Raw genomic sequence first — 25,625 nt, 5'->3', positions numbered from 1 at the left:
AGTACTTTTTTCTACAAGTAAGTTTTTCTTTTAAGTAGTTCCTTCCCTGCCTATTTTGTCCACAAATACTTAAGAGCTTATCTTTTCTCCTTTTTTTTTTTTTTTGATAAAACTGTATTGGACAGGCTTTGCCCTTAGCAGAAGAAGCTGGTTTAGAAGTTGGGACCGAGTTGCTCTTTTTGCCTGCAAGTGAAGTGGTTCATTGCCTGGTTTTGGTGCAGAGAACAACTTCTGTTCTGCAGAGCAAAAGATCAGGATGAAGAGTTAAACTTGGGTCTTATACAACATTAGAACTGCTACATAGGCTCTTGATGTCTCATTAAAAATTAGGATTATAAACCAGAGAGGAGTTGGTATGACCCATTCCCTTTTGCTACTTGGAAGACAAGCTGTAGTCAGCTGCAGAAGTGAAGCTAAATGTCTTGGTAATGAAAAAACTCATACAGGCAAAACAGAACTGACTGTATCTGYAGTGAATATTCCATTTGTATCACTGAAGACTGACATGTTCTGTTAAATAACCTTTTGTGATAAGTGGCTGGGTTGATGTACTGTATGCAAATGAGCAAAGGATCTCTTAATCAGCAGTTCAAAGAGACTAGAGTATCATTCACAGACAATGCAAAACAATTTAATGCATTTCATTACTTTGCATTTAAAGTAGAAAGGTGATGAACACACTGTCCTTTCCAGAGGCGATTGCCTGTAGTTATTTTGGGCTTTTCACTGATACATTGACTCTTCTGTGTTTTTACAATGGAAAAATAGCTTCTGAAAAACATCCTTTTCAAGTTTGTGCCCCTTCTCTGTGTATGTTTGGCAAGCAGTATATTTTGAGCTTGTTCTGATAGAGCAGGGAAACCTATTTTAAGTAATAGAAGACAATTTTAAGGGTTATATGGCTTAGAGGTTCAATTTATGAACCAGCTGATGAATCATTTCCGGATTTTTTCACAATCTCTCCAAAGGATTCAAGTGTCTAAAGATCATTTTATTATCAATATGCAGTCATGCAGGTCAATGTCCTTTCCATTTGTGAAGCAAATGACATCAAACAAATTGCATTATAAAACTTAAAAATCCAATATAAATGTGTAATGCTCTTTTCCACTTAATGAGACTAAGGTACTCTGCTACCTCAAAATAACACTTTGATACATTTAATTTTCACTTTTTTGTTACAATAAACCCCTTGAGATCTCTATTTTGGTAACATTTTGCTTTGAAGTTAAAACTATCAAACCCTGGGAGAGCTATGATTAGGCTTTGTGAGCTCTTTTTTACATGAGAGAGATTACACTTAGAAAATGCTTTTGGCTTACTCACTAAACAATGCTTAAAAGTACAGGAGATGTGCCTGTGACAAATATATTCTGTATTTATAYTTCAGTTTCTGAAAACTCTTTTCCATTTAGCTTCTATCATCAATCTACTGTGTTAATAACAATGTTTGAATTCACAAATAGGAGGTAAGCCAAGGATTCAGATATTACTGAGTAAGGGCTTCACAATATATCAGCTGTAGCTGGCAGATGAGGATGAATAATATGTGGTTTCCCTGTTGTGCAAGATGTGTGCCTCTCTAAGGAAACATGGTTAATGCTGTGGTCCATCCTCTTTGCTGGACCACTCATTGGTCACCTGTTGACCTAAATAGTAAAACTGGGTGATGCTTCAGAGTTAAATGTCCTCTTGCTTTCTTAAGCAGACAGCTGAGCTAGGACTAGGGAAAAGACAGGTAGGTGGGCATAGGGTTTGTGCTGATAAATACTCCCCTGGAGCAGAAATGTAATAAAGCAATAGGAGCAAATCAGTGAACATTTTTCTTCATGAAGGCTGGTAAGACTAGTGAAAATGAAAATAAGCAAGAGTGGGTTCAGAAACACTTGATTATTTAATAATTGATATTAATAAGCCTGTAAGCTAGCAGACTTGCTGTTCTTCAGCTTATTGTTAAGTGAAGAATACTGCATATGTAGAGAGGGTGAAAGGTTTGAAGGGCATGAAGTTCATATTAGAAACCAAAGCCAAGGAAACTCTTAAACAATTTATAGTGGATTTCAGATAAAGACAAATCTGTACTCCAGGGGCTTCTGGAATGCCTAATTTGAGATTGTAGTGAAGCAGAGATAGGAGATTTAAAGTCTCAAAGCTTCCTGATGTAAGCTTTCTTTTAAAAACAGCGTTTGGAAAACAGCAAGTCAGAACATGACTAACCTTGGGTTCTGCGGACAGTACAGAACAGTGCCAGAAAAGGCCAGCTAAGTGAACATAAGCCCAGAATACAGCTGGGGGAGGGGGGAAATCAGTGAATGAGTTGATAGGTGTTTGAGGTGATCAAAGGAAAGAGGGGAAATTTTGTTTGGGGGTTTTGGGACCTTGTACAACAATGACATTCCTCCCATCAACTAATTGTTTTTTCCCTCTTTTCCAAAGGTTTCCTTGACTTATTTTTAGTGATCTTTCTCAATCATCTTCCTTATTCTTTTAGAAAGGTGGGCATGGTTTCGTGTAACCACATGTTTACCAGAACAGAGATGTGTAGATGCATTGATGCAATGGAAGATTTGAGCCTCGAGTGGAAGTGGGCATAGGGAGATAGCATTACCCTGACTGAATAGACAGTAAGTACTCTGAGRAGAATGCATTAGGAATATAAGTATTTCTGTATTATAATAATTCAGACTCCATAGATTCCAGGATGTGAAACTCAGCTGAACTTTCTATGGGATAGGATCTTTATGCTCAGTCTGCATTAGTGTGTCAATATAAATCTGGAGAGAAATACAGTGATTTCTGCTAGCAGCAGACTAGATCAAATATTATTCAGGCTCTCATTGGTAGTTCCAGTGGCCAGCTCCCAACGAATTGCCTTCACCTGAAAAACATTACCTTTCTTTATTTTTTTGGTGCCATTAAACAGCTTTTCTCTGAAATGATGTCTATTTTTGTCCTGAAGTGAATTTTTTACTTGAGGTATGTGCTATTCTTCTACGTAAAATGAGGATCACTTGAAACTGAATTATCTCTAGGGCTTYTTTTGCAAGTTATAGCTGAGAGAACCACTGGAGTGATGACTGGTGTGATGACAGWGTGTTAGTGTCTCCACATTTAGAGATGACTTAATATCTCATTACAAAGCTCATGAGAAAGGATGCAGAAAATACTGAAGCTCCTAAATGGAGTTTTTACTGTGATGCATTACATAATGTTACCTAGAAGAGCACTGTTTTGTTTCACTCAGGTATGAGTTCTTGTATGTTCTTTACCTGGTAAGAAAGTGCGCATTTAAATTGATTGGCAACTATGACTAATTCCCCCCAGCAGTGTGAGCTTTTTTGTTTAACAGAATTGCTTGGGTGCTGTTGAATGCTTGGTGGTAATGYAGTTGAAATGCATTAGCTTTTCAATCCTGGAAATCCAGGTTCAATGCAGTTTGTGAGTATAAAGTGCAATTACTTTAATCACCATCTCAAACACATGACTACAAAGAGCAATATTCAGCTTTTTGCAGTTACTGTTGGGCTGAAATCCTGTACTGAAAGTAAAACATTCAGTATTTGCCTATTTCCTGTTTTTCAAGTCGGTACGTCTCTGACAATGCAGTGTGTTTCAAAATACTGTCCACGAAAGCATTTCTGTTGTTGGAAACTAAGTTCTCAAGGCTTTTGACATGCTGCTAGTTTGTTCCATTAATTAGAGAAGTTTTTTAACCAGTCTCATTTTCCTTTTGCCCCAGAACTGTTCAGTGGCCAGAGTGCTCAATGGGCATAAGGGAGATCAGATTTCCTGMCAGAGTGACTGTCTAACTAATCTGAACAGTTCTAACAGAAGTAAACAGTAATGGACTAATGGTAAATGCATTTGGTGAAATTGTGGGAGAAGATAAAAATGAAGACTTCATCCAAAATCCTGCATGAGTGCCTCACCTTCCTCAACCTTCCACGACCTCTCCCCCCCCCCCAGTTATGTGTGTGTGTGTTAAAACCACCCATCTTCTGTGTTTCTGAAAGTCTTGTTTGGGACAGTTGTGGCTTTGTAAGAAAGCACTTCTTCCTCTATACATCTAATGATAATTTCTTTGATGCATTTGGCTTCCCAATACTACTTACATTAGCAGAAGTTGGGATGAGTCATGATCTGAAAAATTGCAGGGGGAAGTGTTATTCCTTGTGCCACTTGTTGACTGAGAGAATATAATTTTAACAACAACCTAATTTTTCTGTAGGGAGGTATACGTTTTATGCACAGCTAGCTTCTGCAATTCCTGTAGGGTACACTAAATGTCAAATACTCCATTTTTCAATCTTATGTAATATACACCTTTTCTTCATGCCAAATATGCATGTGTTCTTGGAGGTGTTTTTGTTTTGGTAGGATCTTCATTTTATTGTACTTCTTGTTGAATGTTTGTTTCTGGCTAGCCAATTGGACTAACCAACATCTGATAATGTAACTGCCCTGTCAGCTTATTTTAAAGAAGAATCAGATCTAATAGAATGTGTGTGTGCGGAAACATGGTTCCGTGCTTTTATTGGCTATAGTAAGAGGAACTGGAACAACATAGATTGTTGGAGAAAAATCTGGGTGTGTGCTTCTAAGGTAAAATGAAAATACTTTTTATCATCTCTCAGGTTCTAGTGTATTTTTAAAGACATTTTTAGTTAACATGGTAAAATGAAGAGCAAATCAAGAACCCAGATAAATGCAGGGCACTTTTCTGAGGATTTCAGGAGACTTTGGTTGTCCTCTGCATGTGTGTATGGTGTGTGGGGGTTTTTGGGGTGTTATCTTTTTCTTTTTCCTTGATTAGAATTCATGTTTAGGAAAGACTTATAAAAGTCTAAGGGATGTTGTGCATTCAGATCTGCTTGAATTTGTATTTGGTTTAGCATTTGTGTTGTTCTAGACCTTCTAGCTTAATTGTACACAGCAATAAGATTAAAATAATGGAAAGTATTTGACACTTGCAAGAACTTGTTTAAAGTTTTCTTAGCTTATGCACCTGTGCTTTTTACAGAGAGGTTTACATGTCCTCAGTAGAATCTGGTCCAGATTTTCTGCTGTCATACTGGGTTTTCCATGAATGAGAAGTGGTGTTATTACAAAATCATCCATGTCAACGATTGTGGATTGCTGTTTAATGCCTAATGAATTTATCATGAATTTATCTTTCACTCTAGAAAGAAAGGCAGAGAATATTTTTTTCAAAGGCATCTTGAGGTCACAAGTCTCTTAAGAAACATTAGTTTATAAAGATACATGTGGATTCACAGAAACAAAAGTAATTCTCAAAGGAATATTTTTTGACYCTAGTGAAGTGCTTAACAATGAAGGCAGAACAGTAACACTGTTACAGCCTGCAATGAAAAAAATCCTTCAGAGAAACCTTTAAGTTTTCTTAAGATTAATTTGAGAAACAACAACAAAAAATGGAGATGTGGACTTGAATCACACAATATTGCGTTGGCTTATGTAAATCGAAAACTTAATAAAAACAATGGGAAAATACAACTAGAAACTGTTTAAGAGCAGAGAACTTTCTTCTTTAAAATAAACTGATAGGGCAGTTACATTATCAGACGCTGGTTAGCCCAACTGGCTAGCCAGAAACAATAACATGTGGGGATTAATTTAAATGGGGTCACAGGATTGATTCACAGAAGGTGGACTATCTCAAGTTTGATGTTTAAAAAAATAAAATAAATAAAATCCTTCCAATCTGAATCCACAGCATTAAGTGCCATTTTGGCATTTTTGAATTGAAAAAATGCTTAACACTGAGTTTTGAATATGCTTGTTCCTATTTATATTTTATTTCAGATGCTAAAAAAAATATTTTTGGTCACAAATGCTTTTAAGTTTTGTCATTTTGTTCAATTTTACTGTTAAAAAGCACCTTMATTTTAAAAGCCCTGCTGTTGTAGAGGCTTACATTCTGCTTTGGCTCTCTACCCCATATGACTACACCTTTTCAGTGGGACTTTAGAGAGAGCCTGTAATGGAGGAAATCTGCATTTTCATAGTAGAGATTGAAGATCATCTTTTGTTTTCAGTAACAAGGGATAGAATCTTAGGTGTCTAAAAACACGTAGCAACATTGATTCTTGACCACTTCTTAACAYGTGTAAATTTTTCTCTTAAACTTTCTGTAACTGAAGTGGTAACTTGGACAGTTACAGTAAGTAGAGTAATATTTCTGATGGGTATGAAACCCTCCATTTCTTCTTGATGTCTATTTACCATAGCTCTGAATATCAAATACTTGTCTGTTGTGCTCACTTCAATGGGACTCCATCTGTCTCTGGATTCATTCAAGCCTATTTCTCTGTGAATGCTCTTCTCATTCTTCAGGCATCCCATCAAGTCATTGTGCTTGGAAGTGAAGAAAACTCTTTCCTTCAGCAAATCCAGATGAAAACTAGTGCTGTGCAAAATCAAAGATAAGCGTCTAAAGCAGTGCATAGCACTCTCTCAGCTTGGCATAACTCTGTGTGGAAGCTGAAGAATATCACAGCCAGTCCTTACTAAAAGTTTCTAATTGCTTATCAGTGGTACATATTTGTTAAATGTACCCATAATATCTCTAGATTAGCAGTAACATAATTCTTAGTACACAACCTCACTTGGCAAAACTGGTAAGTGGATGTAGTTTAGAAGCATTTTGTATTCTTAGTGACTTCAATAGCAACTTTATTACAGACTTCAGTAGAAGCAGAAATGGCAATTTTATTGACAGGAAATTCTTCATTACGAGAAATAATACAACCTGCAACCTAATTTGAGTTAGGAAATGGATACCCTATTTATTTCCAGGCTAGAATGTCAGACTTTTTATTTGTGCCTCTTCTAACCGGACTGTGTTGATAGTTGTGATAGCTGGTGCAAAAAGCACCATGCATTTTTTTTTCCCTGGTACTTCTGCATTATTGTTCTCATCTAATTCTGATTTCATAGACACATATTCCTGCATCAGCCACAATGTAGTCAGCTACTAAGTGTGTGAACCTATGTGAGAAAATCCATGTTGTTTCCTATTGTATTTCTGCTTCCCAGAATTTGCTTAGCAAGTAACTTGGATTAGTTAATTGTTGCATTGGAACTTCTTGAAAATAAACATGCTTCAGGCATTTGTTGAGTTTAAATTTGTGGGTCAGCCATTTAGTGACAAGTTATAGTGAGGTAACAGCGATTGGGGAGGGGGAGCTGGGGATTTGGGCAACTTTGGCAGACCAAGAGCACTTGCATTTGGGGAAGAAATGAGGTTCGTTGAGAGGCTTTACAAGGCTGAAAAAGTTTTTGAGACTGTAGTCAGATCCTCACAGTTGAAAAAATGATGTTCAAATAGCCACAGATGGCAACCATGAACTCTGGGATGCCATATGCTGTATGCAGTGGGCAGTGGGCTGAGGAATGGTGTAGTGCTGCTGAGAGCCCACTGGAGAGGAGACTTCAGTGAAGCAGAAGAAAGCCTTGAATCACATGGTGGAAAAATCCTATGGAGTGTTTGCCCACTTTACTGCTTTTTATCTTGTGGTCCTTTGAAAATATCAAACTAAAAATAATCAAAAACAATCTTTCTTTGCGAAGTAAGTTAGCATGCATAAGAATGAATTCAGTGACTCAAAATTTCAGTGTAACTGACTTTTCATATGTATTCTTTCAGGTATTGGAAATTTGGCTGAAGACTACGTACACACTGGGGTATGTAATGATTCCTTAATGCTAATTTCGATTTGTCTGCTGATGCTCCTCTTTTTTCTTTTTTCTCCTACTATCTTAAATCATTCCACTGACTATCTAGGCATTTTTTTGCATTAAATGACTTAGACTAAAGAATCTGCCCCTTTAGTTTCTCAATACATATAGTGGATTTTCTCAATACAGTGTGTTTTGTTTCTTTTTAACTGAAAGTGTGTCAGTTTGCATTTAAATTATTTAATATGTATAAAATAAATGTATTTTGCATTTTAAGTAATTGTCAAGAACGTGGAGCCCGCAGCAACTTGCTTTCAGAAAACTTTCTATGTAAGTAGACTATTGTTTTAAAACAATGTGTGTAGTGAATGAACCTTCTACAGAATACTATAGATGTATATTGTTAGTGTATTCTGACTTGCTTTTTTTTGTGTGTGTGGTTTTCAAATTTGGTGTTCAGCTAATCGTTGAAGGATCTACTTCTGTTTCGGTAATTCAAATGTAAACTGTGGTGCTTCTGAAACTCAGGTTTCTAAGTTTGAAAGTTTGAAGGAGTCAGTATTGTTAGTTGATGGGCAGGTTTCATCCTGTATAATCCAAAGTTCTCTTGGGTTTTCTGGTAGAGCATCCGGTATCGTACATAAACTTAACTGTAAAATAGAGTAGAAGGATGTGCTCTTCTTGCTGCAGTTTGTTCTGCATCACTATTGCATTGTCTTTGACCTGTTTGGTAACTGTAGTCCACTAAGCTTGACTGGTGTAGCCAATCTCCACAGATAAAACCGTTACCAAAAAAAGAGTATACGTCTGAGTGTGAATTATATTCTGATTTCTTGAAAGGATCTGAAAGCACCTGTACGAAAACTCTTTAGAGCTTACAATGAAATATGTAGAAATAAATGTGAAAATGAATTAATAATCTCCAAGAAGCACTTCCCTTGTGTCTTCCTTCTTAGTCTTGGACACCATTACTGTGTGTGTTCTTAGAGGTTACAGTCAGCTTGTCATCAAAATATTTAATTTCTTAATTGGTCTTTTTCCTGGAGTAATTCAAAAGTTTTTCCTCAGTGATGAGTGTTTAAAGTGCTAACTGAGTTACTGTTTTAGATTAAGGCAGCTATTCTTGTTCAACTTGGGCCCTCTTAAACTTGAAAAGCTATCTCTGAGGTTTTCAAAGACTGTATGATAATTTTTGTAATGTATTACTTTCTAGTGGTATGAAAAAAAAAGTGTATTTCTTGATATAAAATTTCTTAATAGAAAAGGTATCTTTGAATAATGGACTCATCATCCCTTTGAGACTAGCTTGCGAGTACTACCCAAAGACCCTTCTTGGGTGACTTGTCAGTTTCCCACTGGTAAAAAGTAATACTGATACCTATTTCATCTGGAAATGTTTTCAATCTGCTGATGAAAAGTACTTCTAAAGAGTTAGGCAACCTTGATTAATTGTGCCTGAATAAGAATTGCAGAATTAGATACTATTTCTAGGAATATTATTTCTAGGTTGCAGACTGTCATGCTTTTGTTCTGCATTCAAAACTGTTATGTGTCAGTTTGATAGTAAATGTGAAAGTCTAGAGACAGGTGTATGCATACTATTAATGGCTTGTGAACACTGATAGAACAATAGACAGGAACATGGAAATTGTTTTCTGTTTACAGAAAACCTTGCTATTTTGTAAACACTATCATTAATAAGAATGTAATCATAATTTATGTTAAATACCGCAGTTCTCTGATACAAACCTGTGTGGCATTTGCAGTGAAGTGGTATTAAAAAGTTAAGTGTGAATAAGTACTTTGAGAATGCAGGCACATAAGTTAGGTGATGCAACGTGTAAATCTACAGTTTAGATTACAGTAATGTGAACCAGAATTCTGTTTTCCCTATGTGGCTTATGGGGAAAAGTCAGAATAGCAAACTGATCAAAATCATGTGCAGAGGAAAAAGTCTGAGTCGTAATGAGTAGAGAGCTTGTGTAAACTTTGTTTCTAAAATCTGCCTTTTGCTGATCTAATGTTTGACTAATAGCATACCKTTGCGTGCTTTTGCACCTCAAAATAAGCATATTTCTGTTGAGAGAACTGAGCAAAGCACATTCTTTAGAAAAGTGTAGAGTTGTGCATGTTGCTGTGCTTGACTCAAGTACCTTTACAGGGATTGTGCCAATTCAGCTTTTAAACATTTCTCAGCTTTGAGAGGAGTGGATTTTCAAATTCTTGTTTTTAAGGGAAGTGCAGTAGTTGTTAAGTTATAAGCAAGGCACAGAGGAAGCCACTTATTCCTCCTGGACTTGCTCAAGTAAGTCCATGGTTCTCTTGTACTGGGAAGCGCAGTTTAGGATCCAGCCCTCCAGCAAAACTGTAGACAATGCTGATTCTATGAGGAAAATGGGGAGCTCTGTGCAGCTCTAGTATTAAATGGGATGGTCTGAGAGCCTGAAGCTGGTTTATTTGAGTCTCGCATAAGCATGTATGTTTTTGATTTTAATTGAAGTTTCGTATAAATACTCTTAGGCTCCTTTGTGTATTTCCTTAGTTAAATATGATGTTTTGTAGACCTCTTCTTKTGAGAGTAGTGTGTTTGTTTCTGGCCCGGTAGGTTAACAGTACCTGGTTTTCGTTTTCTGAAGTGACTCAGTAAGTTCAGATTTGAAACAATATTTGTGTGTTTTAATGCTATAGTTATAAAATGCTCCTTTATTACCTGTCAAAGTAATTAAAACAGCTACAGGCTAACAGTCATCTTAGAAAGCTTGTAGCATCTGTGCTTTGCGTTCAGTGATCAGACATTACAGTGCAATTTTAATTAGAAATGTTACCAGCAGACATACTGTACGGTTSTGTTTGCAAAAGTGTCATTTTCTGCATGGGAATACTGAATGTGTTGGACAATAGCTCTAGGAAAGAAAATTATAATGGATATGTTTTCTGCTATATAGTTGGCATAGCAGTTAATTACGACATGATTTGAAACTGTAGGGTTTTTCTTCCATTGGCATTCAATATCAAAGTCATAGTTTCTTGTTTAATTTGTGTATGAATGTCTTGTAGATATTGACTACTTGAATCTGAGGAACTGCTGTTTGCTCCAGCTGGCAAATTTCACTAGGAAGTGCTGTTGGTCAGAATGTCTGTAAGTGGACTGCTCCAGGCAGATCTACCATATTYGGTTTTAGATCACTCTTTCAGAGATGCATGAGTTGCCTGTGTCCTCCAGGCTTCCCTCTGCTTCTCAAGCTCCACTCTCTTTTCTAGGACTCCTTATTACCAAGGTTTATCTGCCACCATGTTCTCTCCCCTCTACTTTTCCTCCCAAGACTTACAATATCCTATTGCCTTTTATCTTCTAGTTTTTCACTGTTCCTGGTCTTTCCTTTCCCTTTGAGCCTTCTACTCCTCTCTGCCCGCCCTTTCCTTATATACTTTCTTCTTTTATGTTAGTTGGATTTCTGATGCCACCAATACTTTCCTTTGTTCCTCAGAGGTGGTTCACTAATTTTACAGCAGAATGAAATGACRACTTTGATGCATATTATTTAGATCATGCTTACTTATTGCAGGGTAGCAATTAATTTGAGTCATGGTCCTTTTTCTGTTAAGTAAAAACAATATTTGTGATGGAGTACTCATGATTTTACTCTTATTCATGAGAACATAATGAATACAAGAGTACCAGTCAGATATCTGAACAAAATTTATAATAAAATTATGTTAAAAGGCATGGACCCAGATAAATCCCTTGCAAGCAGGTTTTGGAAGACTACCTAACTGGATGCTTAACTCAATTTGAGAATTTTCTTTGCAGTTGCATAAAACTTTGAGAGTATAACTGTCTTCCAGAATGTGTCTGATCTGAAGATACATGTTGTCTGTGTTCTCTGTGTGTATATATATGRGGTTGAAAATAACACAACTGAAGAATATCTAGTAAGTCAACAATATCATCATGTTCATGAAATCTGATACAAAGATTATTTCTGTATTAAAGCAAATTACTCTTCTGCCCTTGGTTGATGTTGTAAAGAGATTATCATGGTTTTACAGGAAGATTAAGATGTCATAAATACATTCTGACAATGCTTCTGTTACTGTTGTTTATGACTGGCATATGATGGCAATTTTAAACCTTGTGTTTTTGTGTGCAGATTGCTATTTTCCAACCTTTTCAAGGCTTCTAACTTAGATTATGATGTACTCTGTATTTAAGGATTTTACATTACATAAATCTACTGATTAGGGGAATAAGTAATTTATGATAAAATATTACTAAAAGCATTGTTACAGATTAGCTTGTAATAATTGATCACTCTGCGTGATGGATGGCATGTTTTGGACACTAGTGGGTCACATTTAGAGGATTATTTTACAAAGACAAGCAGCTAATGGCTGCTGGGTAATCATGGCAAAAGGAAATGAATATGCTATTTTTAGTATTCATTTACTATAATAAACAATCCCTAAACCAAACGATAAATTTTAATATATTCTCCTCCTGTTCTTCCCCCCTCACCCACTATCAAAGGGGAAACTCCTGCCACCTACTTTTGCGTATTTTGATTTGAGTATCAAGCTCTGGCTAAATCTAATTCCAGCACATTTGGAGGTGGGGGGGAAGAGAAGGAGGAAAGGAAGAGAAAAAGGAAATTATTTTTTGTTAATTTTGAAGCTCATCGTGTTCGTATTCATGTGGCAAGCATTATCAGCGTAAATTATCCGAGGTTTAAGTGCTGCATTTCTAATATATGTATTCCATGCCAATTAATGAAATCAGTTCAGTGGCTAACTGAACTTTCTGCACTCCTTAGGTGAGTAACAAAAACAGCCAGTCAACTGTTTTGTTAGGGGAGCCCTATGTAAGTACCAAAATAAACATGTATTTTTCTGATATTGAGAAGAACATTTCACAGATGGCTTATAGGCATGTGTCACTGCCTRGTACCCTCTGAACTTTTATGCTTTTTTTTCTTGTGTATTCTTTCTCTCTCCTTTAATTTCTGCAATATTGTAGCCAGGTCAAGTTTAAAAGTATTGAGAAAAAGTATATTGTGAGGATGCTTTCTGAACTCCAAAAAGACTGAAAGATGAAGTCTTCTAATGGATATAGAAGTGGTTGAGTCTGAAAGCAAAAGGAGTATGTCCGAGATAAACTACTTCTATTTAATAAAAGAGTGACAGTGCCTTAAACAACAAAGATACGGGTAACTGTTGTCAGAAGCACAACTTAAAAGGAATGAGAAACTGTCTTATGGAGGGATTACTGTATTGAAAAATAAACTGCTGAATCACTGGAAGCAAGTAAGTAGTACAGAGTCTAGAGGCTTTGCAAAAAATAAAATGTCTGCTGTAATTCGATTAAAATCACAGTAGGATTTGTTTGCGATTGTACATCCATCATCCTGTAGCCTGTGATGGTTGATGCCTGAAGGGGTTACTTAAGTGAATTTAGTGCTCCTGGAAAATGCTGCAATGACAGTTCTGGACAACATGATTCTCTGTTTACCAATGGACGTGCACTTTTTTCCCTAACACACCTAGTCAGCTTGGACTGTGAATTTGACATTTTTCTAGTGGATTGTTCATCTGAATCAAGTATCACATCTTATCTTACAAACTGGAAAAGGAACACTATGCTTTCTTGCAGATAAAAAATTGGTTAGTAACAGTCTTGAATAGCTGAATTCAGTAAGAATTCAATATGATATTAAATATTTTAGAGGTATTGTAAGTATAAGCTAAGCTTCTAAAATAATAAGGAATTTAACCCCTCTTAAAATTCCATTTTAGGAAACAATGTAGATTGACATAGCCTACAAGGAGCTGTCTGTTAAAACCCATGTGTTCTAGCAAAGAAAGAGACCATTCCAATTTGAGTTACTTGAAAGAGCATATGTGCTTTATTGGGATTGGAGAACTGTAAATTCACTCTCTATTTTTATCTTGATTAGTAAACTTCAGAYCCTCAATGTCTCTTTACTCAGTGTTTCATAGTTAATCAGGGCAAAAAGCATTAGTAATCTACAAAGCCCTTTTCAGCAAATTTCTTCAGCTCAAGCAGCTTGATCAGAATTCAGCATCAAAAAGAACATGAAAGAGCTTTTTCAGGTGTGAGAGATAAAGTCTGAATACAACCATGCAAAAGCCCTATGTGATGCTGCAAAGTTAAAAACAGAATCCCTTCTTTGGTTGAAGCAATGGCTATTGTAATTATAAATACTGAAAGTTATTCTCTTAGACTTTGATATAAGGGAGAGAGCAGTTGGAGGCAAATTACTTGAAGGTAAGCAGCACAAAGAAATGAAAGGATAAGAAAGTAAGCCACAGCTTTACCATGACAGCTATAGTGATCCTTCCTTCCCCAAATTATAACACAATGACAACACATACATATGCAATAAGCATTAAATAAGGTTGTAGAGAGGAAACTTGATCTTTCTTTTTAACCTAGCTTTCCATACATTGTGGGGTAGGACTGAAAAGAAGGCTTAGAATAAAGAGAGAAGTAGCAAGCTCCTGGCTGTTTGCAGAGGAAGAGAAAGGGGGAATCAAAGGGAAAATGGATATGCAAGTGGATGAATGGATTATGAATAGGGATGTACAGTGAATGTTTCTGCATGTTATGCAGTCCATCTCGCAAATGAGAGTTATTTTCTTTTTGTCATGCCAAGTTTGTAATTCTGTGGGTAGCTGTCTTGTGTTCTCATGTGTTATTTAGTGTGAGTAAGCAAGATGTGTTAATTGTTTAAATGATTTTATTTTTTATAATTGGTTTCTTCAGCTTCTTATGCAGCTGTTGGTGTTCTGACTGAATAGATATTCATGTGAGCATGTATTTAAAAGAAATAGATTTGCTTTTACTGATAATCTGTTGGAAGAAATATCTTTTGGAAGCTTTCTTGATCTCCTGTCATGTCGTTTGGCAGGCTGTTAATGATAGCTGTCTTCCAGGGCCCTGCTGTAAAATGGGAGGATGGCAGGACTTCTGGGATGCTTGGTCTGAGTGCTTAGAGTGCTGTCTGTATAGCATGGTCTGGGAGAGCTTGGTCTGCAGGATCTTCATGGGCTTCCTAGCACTGGTTGAGCTTTAGGCCTCTAGGATTTTGGAGTCTCAAAGCATGGGTTTCTTTCTAGACTACATTTTAATTATTTCAAGATATGCTTGTGGTGTTTGAGAGGCTGAGTGGCAAGGCAACTTGAACATCCTCAACTCATTTCATCAATGACATTGATGGCATAAGTCAGAACTGGGCTACAACATGCTCAGAAGGAACCTGTCCTCAAGTGAAGAGAGGAAATTAGGCTTCTGAGGAGAATGTACTCTTTTGCTGGGTTAAATCACATCACTTTTACTAGGTTTTCAGTAAGCAGAAGAAAGGATAAATATTCTTGTGACAAGTGGGACAACAGGAATGGCAAATGGTTTTCTAACCAGCTACTAAACTGTTTTTGAATCTCAGTTGTTTGAAACACCTTGGCTATACCCCTAGCAATTTGCAATAGCATCAATTAATGTTTAGGAAATTCATTCCAGTATACCAGATTATTAAACATTTAATTTGGGAATGCAAATAAAGTACACTATCTTTGTATTTTGCATGCTCCTTAACCCAAATATTCATAAGGAAAAAAGTGGTCAAGTCAGCAAACACAGAGGGGTCACTGCTGAAATGATAATGTATGAAATGGTTGGAACCAGGTTTTGATATTGTACCAGTGTATGCAAATTCTTCGCTCAAATTCCGAGTGTTACACCATTGTAAGACTGAAACAAGTGATATCTCTACCTGAGTAGAACTTGGAAATTCCGAAATAGATCCAGCATTTGAATGAAATATCAGAGCCCATCTAGCCCTTATAGTTCTCTGCAGCACATCTTTATTCTTTTTTGTTTTTTTAAGAAATATTTGATTCCAAATAAATAAACTATGAAATACATGACTCACCTAAGGTGTTTAGTATTCCATAATTAGTTAACTCATCTTTATTGATTGAAATATTCAGTGTAGTATGTATTTAAACATAATTCTGTTACCTTCTTTTTCTGTTTATCCTTTTACAAAATATACTAAATATGGTATTTTGGAAAAAGATGTTACAGCATGATTTACTGTGTCTGTGAAATCATGCGCATTCACCTGCTCTGTTCCCTTTGGGAAATTATATTGCTTCAAATGACYAATCTGCCAACTGAAAGAATAAGAAGCATTCCTTAGGCCAACTTTTAAAGTCTAACTTCAGCTGTGTTCTTGAATGAGAGAAACTAAGAATAAAAAAATAATCAAAAATGGTGTTGTTACTGAGAAGGAAAATAAGATGTGATCCTTTGTTTTGCTTAATTCAGAGATTTTTTTTTCACCTGATCATTGATTCATTGTATTTATATCATCTTAGAAGACATCTTTGCTCTGTCTCCTCATTTTGAAACACATCCTTTGCAATAATTTCTCATAATACTGCTTTTTTTAAAGGAAAAACTTCTTGTGTAGAACATTGTAACAGAGACCAGTGCTGTTACTTTGGTACTTAAACTGAGCGGTGGCTGACATTATGATAGTCTCCACTGTCCTGAATGTGCCGTGTGGTATAAAGRAAGGATTGGAGTATGACTTTCTTTTAGTATGTAGTTGCTTCTGGTTGTCTTGTTTCTATCACTTTTTGTCTTCACTCCCTTGCCACTTTTAAAGTTATCATTATAGTCTCATATTGTCCATTTTCTTTCCTCTTCACATAAAATAAATTCTTTCCGTTGATACTTCCCTTTAGCATTCTTACTGTTAGGTCTTTGCTTTCCTATTTATTCTGACTCATTACCAGTTAAAAGCGTGCAAAGATGCATACTAGTTGTCACTTATTGTGCTTATTTCAATAGCTTAACTCTCCAATATTTTCTTAAATAGAATCATACAGCTAGTAAACTATATTTCAAAATTCCCATTAACATCAGCTTTGTGGTGCCCTTCTTCAAGGCAGTTCAAAGATCTTCCTCATTTTTCCTCTCTTTTTTCATTCCTCTCATTCCTCAAGAATTATCACAATTTTACTGCACCTTATTTTTTGATATGTCAGATACCTTCAGCAGAAGAAACTTTTCATGATGAACAAATGTATCCTAATTTATTTATTTGTTTCATTTTTGCCACGGTCTGTTTTCTAGAATTAAAACACGTTGTCAGAAACTGATGATTTGAGGTACCTCTTTTTCCCCTCCATCTATAAAATGTCATTATAGCCATCTTTTCACTTTTTTGTAGCTGACTTTTTCAAAATACGAATAGCATTGTAGGTCTAATATGCTGGCTGTACATTAAGTTGTCATTTCAATGCAAACTTTAGCCTTCACCACTGACAATCTCTTTATCTTATTAATTCCTCTTCTTTTTTGATAATACAGAATATATCGCTTATAGTTCCTGATAATAAACATTTCCACCTTTAATGTTCAACTATCCTAAACTGCTTGTCCTTTGGGCCAGCTTGTGCTCATTCTTACTGCAGTACAAACTTGCTCTGAGCTAGTGGATCTGCTTCAGACTTGCACTGATGCCTATGAAAACTTATCTTTGTTTCTCCTTTGGCATTTTTTTGCTTGTTGTCAGCTGTTATTGTACTTTGTCTACTATTTTATAGCCAACTGCATTCTTGCTTATCAGTTTGTAATACGGATAATATTGATTAATTCTTTTTAAACTAGAAATGATAGTGAAGGGGAATGACTGCTCCACTGAGATGTCTAAAAAGCAGAGTATGAGTATCAGTTCCATACTGATATTTAACAGACACAGGAGAAAAAAAATGCTCCTAGACTTCCATGTGTGTCCAGGTTCTATTCAGTTTATCTGCCACATACTCTGGGATTGGATGTAGTCATATGCAGTCCCTGAAGTCTCAGCTGGTCGTGCAGGGAAAGGATCCTGGATTACGCATGTGATGTTGTGCACCAAACCAGAAGGGCTTGTGGTTATGGCATATGTAGCATGGGTGGGTGTTACCTTATTAACATTTGTCTATGGGTTTTCACTATAGACTTGATTGCATTAATGAGTTCCATATTTCTAAGCAGGTGTAAGTGTCCTTTTTACAAAAGCCTCTGGCCATATTTATCTTTTATCAAAGGAATGTAGGCCTTGGATTGCTCTTTCAGCTGCTGAGAGACAGTCTTCAACATCTAGAAGTCATTATGTAGCAGTACAAATTACTTCAAACAGAAGATGTGCTAGGTCTCTTCAGTGGACTATTCAGATCTAGAATTTACTTCAGTTTTCAGACAGAACTGTAAATCTGGAGTAAATCCAAGTATCCCAATTTCATACTGTCTTTTTATTATTGTCAGAACTCATCACATAAATCTGCCTGATGGTATGTGTGGAATGCATGCCAAATAACTTCYATATTTTTGCATGGTGAATCTCCCAAAGAGATGCTGTCATTTTTATTGGATTTTCATTTCTTTATTTTTAGTGTTTTCTGCAACTTACTGTAACTCACAAATCACATTTTCTTTGCTTGTTTTACAAGTCTACCTCTAGTCGATGGCATGCAATTTTCACACCTTTGTAGGCTTTGGGGTTTGCTTTTTGTTTTTTGAGACCGTTTTTCTTCATATGCTGTGTCTACTATCTGCATTTTTATAGATGTGTTTCAAACATTTTTATAACTCCTTAATCTGTACTTTCAAGTCACTTAATTGTAGAAAATTCACTTTCTGTAGTGATACACAAAGTGGTTGCATTATTTTTATTCTAATCCTACAGCCTATAGCATAAAACCCACCAATTTCCAGATGATTTTCATTTTCCTAAACCAATTTCATGTAATTCTGAATTCCAGTGCCGTCTGTATACTAAAGGTCTTTATGCTGTGGCATATTTTTAACTAATAATGTGTCACCATACCAACTTGGATTTTCTTGTGTTAATTTTGTAAACAACTAAGGTTCCTCTTAAGGGGGAGGAGGAGAAGAAACAGTGCCAAAGAGTTTTAAGTCACTCATTTTCATGCAAGAAAAAGATCAGACTGGCCTAGGACCAAATTAATTAAATGTTCTATTTAATGAAAGATGTCAGTTAGGAATAGATAATACTTTCCATGTGAACTACTTTGCTGGTAAAGAGTAATGTCTCTGTGTGATCAAGTGGCTTCTGAATGTTAAACAAATGTCAAATTACCAGAAGAGTTTTAGGATTGAGCCTTTGCTGGTGAATGTTTTCTCTCAGCAGGTCTTTCAGCTCCAACATTTCCGTTAAGAGAGTCAGCACCAGTAGAGTGCTTTGGGATTATAGGACCCAAAGCATCATGGAATCAAGGGGAAACTTGAAGTAGTTATTCTTGTTAGTGGATTTCAGTGCCAGGCCCTAAAGGAGCAAGCGAATGTTCACTTTTAGAAAGTAATAGTGGACAGAGTACCTTGTACATCTATATTTAACGAGCTGGTAATTGTGACATGCAAGAAGGGGAAGAGTAAACCCTCTGGGATTAAGTTCAAGAAACAAGTTCAGAAAAAGACTTGGTTGAAGTGCCGAGAATTTTTTTTTTCTTACTGAAGGGGGAGGGGAAGGACAGTGGGATGCTTTCCTGTTTATTATTTTTCTGTGGTAACTTGAATATAGTTTTGATTCCTGAAACTATATATCTGAAAACCAGTTAACTGGAGTATGTATTCTTATGCTGCAGAAATGCAATTTCACATACTGGAGATTAGGTGACTTTAATAACCATTTACCAATTTAATACTGCCCTCTGCTTAACAAATGCTAAACTTCRTTGCATGATTGTACGCTTAAATAAAACATACATGAGGGAAAAGTAGTCTTTAGACATGTGCATTTTTCAACCTGTATTTCAGATCTTTAGATCTGGAAGGCCAGATCTTTGGTATTTGTGGAATGCAAAGCTCAGTCAAAGATGAGCGCTGACTGAATTAGTAACTAGTTCTGTCTGTGGCTGTAGGATTTTTTGGGGCTATAAATAATACGAAGCTTATCTTCTGCTCCGAAATCTTCATGTAATGTAATTTTTAGTCTTTTGAAAGAATCTTGACTGAGAGGTCATTAGGCAAAAGAATGAAGCTAATTTACATATACATGAATGTAAAAATGAGTCATCTTGATTAATCTGCTTGAAACAAATTCTAAAAGGCTGAAATTATTTGCTTCTCATTTGATGTGACCTAGTGCACTTCTTGATTCTGCCATTATATGTTAGTACTTTTGTTTTTGCTCTTAACTACTGTAAGTGTATTTCATGTAGGATGGAAATAACCAATGGAAGCATCTTGAATTACCATTTTCAGAAAAAATGTAGAGTAGTTCTCTACTCCACTTGCTCTTTCTCCTTTTTCTGGGCCCAACTTGTGGTCAACTTCATAAACAACAGCAAAAGATGGCTGTGATCTTATAAGTATCTACGTAACATTATTTTTCTTGTATTTTTGTTTTAGTTTTAACTGAGCAAACTTCAGTCTTCTTCCGATACTCTGGCCCAAGTTTCAGCCAGCACAAACATTGCATTACATGCCCTGTAATGCTGTTTGCACCGGGGGAAGCCTACTTCCACAAGGGCAAAAAAAATGCATTTAACTCTTACTGTCTTTGGCTGATAATTAAAAGTTTGTAATGATACTGCTTTTGATCTTGTTTAGCAACAATAGTGTATAGCCTTATTTAAACCCATAAGGAATTAAAGAWCATGAATCGCCAAACTGTTTTGTTGTGTAGTCCCAGGAAAAAGAAATTGAGGAGACCAGCATAGCTCTGTTATAATTCATAGCAGTAGTAGGCCCAGAATTGTAGTTTCTGGAATAATAGCACTTGAACTTAAAAAGGAGTATCGTGCACTGATATAATAGCAATAGGTTTAGTATGGAAGACTCAGCCTGGTAGGTAGTGCTGTATCGTATCATTTATTCCTTAACCTTGGTAGAGCCCAGTAAGCTCAGTCATGTCTCAGTCTTAACTAAAGCATTAAACTTGGCTGGAAGAGAAGAAAATAGTAACAAGAGTATCATCAACATGTTGAGTGCCTTACAACTGTCAGCTTTTTTTTACCAAGGTGTAATCCAATGCCTGTTGAAGTGACGAGGCATCACCTGATGCAGGGGTCAGTGTAAGCTTCCAGGTAGCTGTCCCCAATCTGGTTCTGCCTGCTTCGGTACTGTGGGGTCTTGCTGGGACCTCTGTGCCATTTTGTGGTATCCAGACGTATAATGTATTCAGCTATTATAAATCCATGTCACTCAGTTAGCTGCACTCAAATGTTGTTGATCTGTCCAAACTGATTATCTGTCCCATATTCTGTCAGTARTGCCTCATGGAAAAAACCAATTTCAGAATTCCGTTTTTGAAGTCTGAGGTCAGTAACATGAAGTGACAGAGTTAAAACTCTGCATATTATAAATATTGAATGTGATATGTTCTGCTTTATTAAGAAAATTTGTTTGGCATTCTGTTACAGAAGAAGTAAGTGGGTCCATAATGAGTCCATAAATTAGGGTTGTCTTATACAGTACCATTAATTTATGCATTTCAAGTTATGCAGATGTTTTAGGCTTCCTTAGAAGAGATGGTGTGCAGTTTTGATAACAAAAGAAAAAAAAAGGCAAAATGAGCGAATATATAGGTGTATATGGAAATTCGTCCTGAAATGTATACATGCAAATGTGCAATAGTTAGAATATTGTGTGGTATGCAATATGAAGTGTGTATAAACCTTATTGTTGTTTTCCATTTATCAGACCTGACCAGGTAATTTGCAGCTTGTAATTATTGGACTAATTTAGTGTGATTTGCTTATAGCAGAATGTGTGATAATTAATATCTCTTATCTTCCATTTTCAAAATGAATCAGCGAACATCTATCTCAGTAGTGAGAGACAATGCAATGAGACGTGAAAAGGTATGGACAAGTGTGAGGTCGTAATTTTTTTTTTTTTTAAATACTAATAATTGGGGAAACATTCCCTAAGTTATGTAGCAGGATTTTATCATTGAAGTTAGCGGAGTGTCAAATGGTCCTAGGACCTCTAAACATGAGAAAGGATGGAAGGTCACTGACTCCTTTCTGCTACAATCCATCATAGGAGCCCCAATACTCACTCTTCTAAGTAAGATGAAGCAAAGAAGTAGCATGGTATATTTTTCTCTAAAAAGCATAGAAACATAACGTAATGGGGAACATGCCCTGCATTCTGCAGTGTGGATTTTGAAGTCTGCCCAAGCAGTTCCTGGTTACAGGCAATATTTACACAGGACCCTTCCCAGTTTCCCTGCGTATAGAAATGCACCAAAGATGCATGAAACATAATGTATCAAAAACTGACTTCTATTACTCTTAACACATCTGTCAGTTCACAGTGCTTAAAGTAATGTGTCCAGCAGAGCAATGTCAAAGTTCCTGTTCAAAACCCATCTGGATGTGATTCTGTCTAACTGTTGAAGGTGACCCTGCTTGAGCAGGGGGGTTGGACTAAATGATTTCCAGAGGTCCCTTCCAGCCTTACTGATTCTGTGATTTTCTAGATCTCTGTTCATTTAGGAAATGTGGAAAGCCTTGTGGAGTTCACTTTTTGGGGGAGCGAAAGGTACTCAAGCAGAGGGGGTATGATTTGCACCAAGACAGATTCAGATTAGATGTTGGGAAAACCTTAGCAAGAGAGGAAGACTATTTGGCATATGGATATTTCATCTTTGGGTGGAGCACAGGGTGGACAAACATTGTCAGGAATACCTTTGTTACAGGCAGCTGGTGGTTTAAGGTCCCTTAAAGTCCTTTATTCTTAAGGCCTCTGCTTTGCCTGCTTCATGTGGTTTGTGGTGGTGAGAAAGAAACTAAAACAGAAAAGAAATACTGTGAACTAGATCGCATCTTGAAGTAAAGGCAGCAGACTTTGCAGAAATCAGCTGAGAAGTGCTTACAATTTGATTGAACTTCAGCCAGAAATGCTTTGAAATACAGAAATGATATTATAAAATTTCAGTGCACTAGAGTAAGTGGAATGTTGTCCATGATTGTTTTGACTGAAGGATAGTGCTTTTCTAATTTCTACTTAAGTGATACTGAAGTGATACTATTTAAGATTCCTTCCACCCCCCCCAGGTGGTGTGTGTCTGTCTTTAAAACAGGCTCCAACCTCTTCCTGGGAGCTAATTTCAACTCCATGTACTGTTTTATATGCATTGAGACATTATGTAAAATATATAAATGTAGCTAGACTGGAAATACAAGCCTTCCAGTTGCTAGAAAAGTTTCCTGACCACTTGGCCACCATGATAGTAAATCTTATAGCCTGGTAGATAATGTGTGGAATCCTGCTCAGTTAATCTTTCATTTTCTGAAGCTCTTCTGGGTCACAGCAGCTGGAAGGAATGAAATTCAGTATTGGACATTCCTCTGTAATGTGGAAATAGGGACTTTAATACCTTCAGAATGGAAGGACTTTGTGTTTCCCAAATACTGGATGAGTTACCACCTCAACATCTATCATTGCATTTTTCTGAAAGCTCAGCTGATACGGTTCTCATGCTGCAAATTCTGAAGAGAAGCAACAACCGTTGTTCACTTTAAATATAGCTGTATTGGGCAGGATTCTGAGAATGAGGAGTTCAATCCAGAGTGCCAAGCCAGATACGAAGTACACTGCCGAATTTGCAGTCTTTTGGGGATTTGGTTATGGAGGCATCTAGCTCTTCAGCCTTGTGATGTGTGAAGTGTTTGTTCATGCCTGGAAGCGAAATTTTAGATGTATTGGGAGCTCCAGTATTACCTCAAAATTTTTAGATCTTCACTGCACTAAAGTTTCAAGGATCTAAATTGTGGAGTTAAGCACCTATATCACGCATGAAGCATTAATACTTCAAAAAGATACCTTGGATTTACAACATTTATTCTTAATATGTAACAATCATGGAGTGTTTAGAAAATACCTTTAATTAAAAYAAAGGAGCTTGAGAGGAATGAAATAAGTACACCTACAAGATAAGTAAGTGCTTGCAAGGCTTTCATTTAATCAATAGTCATGTCGGCAGTGATTGCAAAAACTTTAGTACACTGTTTTAATCAGAGATGTTTTTCCTGGCACGGGGGTGGAAAATATACTGATTAATTAATTTCTATTCCTGGAATGAGACAGCCTCCCAGCAGAGCAAATCTAAACAGCTTGGTGACATGGCAATACACAGTAAAAATRTAAGTGGTCCCTGAGTTCATGTCGTCAAACCCAAGGTAAAAACCACAGCCAATACTGAAGCTGAYTAATGAGTAGCGCTAGTCCAAAAGAACAAGTGGTGTAACGTCAGTACTGCAGGAACTTTTTGGTGGTTTTGATGCATTGGGTTTATTGAACGCTTGTCTGTCTGGGAGATATTTTATTACTTATGTATAGTTTATCACGTTAGAGCTATTTTAGAGTTAAGATCTTTACCTTTTGATTGGCACATCAGACTGACTGCAGTATTCTGTCCTTCCTAACTAACTGGAACAGTTGTTTGCTGTGCCCATGAAGAGTGTAGAGCAGCATAAATGAAATTAGAAAGGTAACTGACTTAGTTCTCCAAGGTATTGGTTTACCAGTTGAATATACTCCCTTGATACTATCCATGAAGATTATAGTGTATGGAGAAATAGCACATTTCATGCCTATTTCCTGCTAGACAGAAATTGCAGCTTTCTGGAGGCTGAATACATTATCCATTGTGCTTGTTTAAGTATAATAGTATACTGGGGAACTTTTTTCAGAAAAAAATAGGAAGAAATAGAAGAATTTACAAATTTTCCAGTGAAGTAATGTATTTATAAACTGAACATGATTTTAAAATGAGAAAATATTTAACCCATGCATTGTTGTTTGTCATTGCTGTGTGTTGAGACCATGCTGCAGTAAATGATTGTCCTGTGTGGCCACCCATCCATGAACAAGCGATGAATTTGTTCAACTTTTGATTATATACTGTCATATCGTTACTTCATCCTATATCCTATGTCATCCCCTTTGCGTTAAGGGCTCAAGTGAGATGTGTAAGTTTTCTTCTATATATGGAGAGATTTGTTAGTAAAGGCTGTATGTATGAAAATACAGCAGCACTCTAAATAAAACTAGTTGTTGAAGTTGTTCATGGGATTTTCCCAGGAGTCAGAGATTCTTTATTTAATTCTACGTATGCTGAAGAACTTGAGTTTTTGATGCCCTGACATACGTAGGGAACTGGTCTAAATCTTAGCCCTTCCCTCAGCAATTTTTACCGTGTTTTTTAATTCAGAGAATTAGTCTACACTTAAATTACAAAACTGTTGCTTTCAGTGATCCAGTTGACAGCACAGCACAGCCCTGCAAACTTTCTTAGGGGAATAGGATATATGTTGTAGCCTGAGGAGGAAGAAGGAAGCAAGAGAGGAAGAAGGCAGGAATATTTTACACTGGCTTTGGTGGCAAAGTTAGTGTATTGTGAAAGTCCAGAGTAAATAAGGACTTTGATTTTTGTTAAGAGGGAGAAGGAAGCTGGCTGGGAAGGGGAAACAAGCTTCTGTATTAAAACAAGCCAAACTTCAGAGGGAGAGTCACAGCTGAATTTGGAAAATCCTAGAATGGGGAGAATGAAGGTRGGAAAGTACTTGGCTCTGTATCCTGCTGATCCTCTTTTCTTGTAAAGCCTGAAGTAGTCATTGTTCTAGTATCTTGCCATTGCGGTTTGCTCAGAAAAAGAATGCTGGTAGGAAAAGGAAATTTCTTCTATTTATTGCTGTTATAATAGACTTTTAATACAAAACCAAGAAATAAGAAACAGTATGTGTAACGAGAATATCTTCAGTTTTACTGATAATATCAAAGGCAAGAAAAATAAGAATACAAATCTTACAGTCTTAGTTTGATGGAATTAAGAGGGAACTATATCTGTAAGCTAGTAGCTCTAAATGAGTTCCATCGTGTTACCATT

General features: G+C 36.5%; 1 protein-coding gene across 5 annotated transcripts in view; it reads left to right on the top strand.

Annotated features, from left to right (window-relative positions):
- CNTN4 (contactin 4) overlaps nt 1–25,625 on the top strand; it is a 368,687-nt gene that overhangs the window by 32,576 nt on the left and 310,486 nt on the right. For all 5 annotated transcript variants that reach the window (XM_085300035.1, XM_085300034.1, XM_085300031.1 and 2 more), the window contains one exon: nt 7,667–7,704. The gene's annotated coding sequence lies outside the window, so the exon portion shown is untranslated. Of the gene's footprint in view, nt 1–7,666; nt 7,705–25,625 lie in introns of those variants that run through there.

Source organism: Rhea americana, unplaced genomic scaffold (genome assembly GCF_003343005.1).
Source record: "Rhea americana isolate MKP2758 unplaced genomic scaffold, rheAme1 scaffold_16, whole genome shotgun sequence".
Classification (NCBI taxonomy): Eukaryota; Metazoa; Chordata; class Aves; order Rheiformes; family Rheidae; genus Rhea; species Rhea americana.
This window is presented reverse-complemented; position numbering and strand designations above follow the sequence as displayed.